The sequence below is a fragment of the Pinus tabuliformis genome, chromosome 8 (genome assembly GCF_031772625.1).
Source record: "Pinus tabuliformis cultivar Carrire ecotype Pingquan chromosome 8, CPIR1, whole genome shotgun sequence".
Taxonomy (NCBI): Eukaryota; Viridiplantae; Streptophyta; class Pinopsida; order Pinales; family Pinaceae; genus Pinus; species Pinus tabuliformis.
This window is the reverse complement of record NC_142294.1, coordinates 144,466,788-144,468,837: the sequence shown is the minus strand read 5'-3', so window position 1 is coordinate 144,468,837 and position 2,050 is coordinate 144,466,788.

The window sequence follows — 2,050 nt, the reverse complement described above, 5'->3', positions numbered from 1 at the left end:
AGTTATTGATTTGATCTAAAACAGCCAAATATTTTCTCCTCACTAAACAACCAGAGGAAAATATTGAAAACCCAGGGAAAAGTGTTCTTGTCTTCTCTCCCCGGCAACGACGCCAATTAATGTTGTCCCTTAAGAAACCAATTTCTTGGATGTGTAGAAATTGTGCTTAATACATTAATGTTTATAATTATTGTCACTTGTTCGTCACTTAATTGTATGTTGTATTATCAAATGAAGGACTTGAAAGACTTGGTTTTAAACCCTCAATACTTATGTGACATGAAAATCTTAGAATGCCATTTGATTGCTGAAAATAAATGATGAATGAAGAAAGCTTGAAGAAGTCATAGACAATATGATGTTTTACACAGAATCTACTATCTGTGACACTTGGAGAAGTTAAAGATAATATGTGGTCTTACACAGAAACTACTATCTGTAACTTAGAAGAATTGGAGAGGTGGGAACTTCAAGTATAGGAGTGCTCTTTTAAGGGATTTTAACTTCATTTACATAAGAAAATAAATACCTGCAGCTTCATTACCATACTTAAAGGAAGAAAACATTTAATGACACATAACAGAGAAGTCAAAAAATCATACCCAACAATGTGTGGAAAACTTCTGATTCTTTCATTAATCAACAGTTTTATCAAGAATACAGTGGCCTAGTCTCCAAGTTCTCCAAAGTTCGAACCCCTTCTCTGTAAAATTTCCTCTTTTTGTACATTATGAGACAGTTGGTAATCACCAAAATTGTCAAACTACTTAACTATTCTCCTAATTGTCTAAAGTAAAAGTTATTACAGAATATTACATAAAGGGTAAAAGAAACCTCATTCTCAAGAAAATAAAATAACAGGAAGTAACAAAAATTAGTAGGTAATGACTATTCATTGTTCAAATCGGTGGCTCGAGTATGTGGTCTGAGTGTTATTCTACAAACTGTAACCTTGTAGATGTCCTAACGACAGTTACACTGTTTTAACACAACAAACTGCAACTTTACAAGAACTCTGTGCGTGAACTTGGGCCCACATATATATCGGGAGTGTTCTGATTGGCAAAAACACTAAGAAACCCGACCAATCACCTTTCCTTTGGAATTTTAGTCATCTGCCTCTAACTTTGGTCATTTTGCTAAAACAACGAAATTGATTAATTTACATAGAATATGGCAAACCTTCGGTTACCACAAAACTCAAAGAATTAAAACTCTGGTTCATAAACCTGTCACATCCGCCTAAGCTATACGTGATCACCATCCGATCACCCCTTTAATGGACGGTCGATGCCTCGAAACTCACGAAACTTTAAACTTGTTTGACAAAAATTTATCGCGTTCATCTTTTCAACACCCCTTTGACTCCCATATGGACCTGATAGGAAATAAAACTTCCAGTTAATGATTCATCGAGTCCAACTTTAAAGATAAAAACCAATTACTTTTCGACTCGATACCCATCGGATCCCATCTCTTTCGATGGACAGCTGCGATTGGCCTGGACTTTAGTGAATTAAACTGTATTTCATACATCATCACGTCTGATTTCCAAAATAAACCCTGTTCTAGTTAACGGTGTGATTACCGTTGGATTTGTGGCCTGTTGATCAAACGGCCTAGATCTTCTCGTGGGTTTCTCACATTTGCAGGGGTAAAGAATATACGGGAGCTTCAATGAGGCTGAACCCCCGCAGTAATTTCAGGCCACACATTGCAGTCAACCATGCTAACATCACGGTCAACTGTGGGGGTTGAACTTTAATTAATCTTTTTGCTCATTGCTTCCCTGCAACACACCTCAACGTACTTATCAAGCTATCGCTTGATCACGCCTCTTGAACTTGCATGACCTTTAGAAAATGGGTGGGGCCCATTGTATTTTGATTTCTTTTTTAATAATTACATACATAATATTTGATTTTGTGTTTTTTATTATTATTTATTTTTCTTTTTAAATATTATCAAGTAACCTCAAGTGACAATGAATGCTACAACACCCTTCATTATTCATGATCATCTAATTAATCTTTATTTCCACAATTGCATA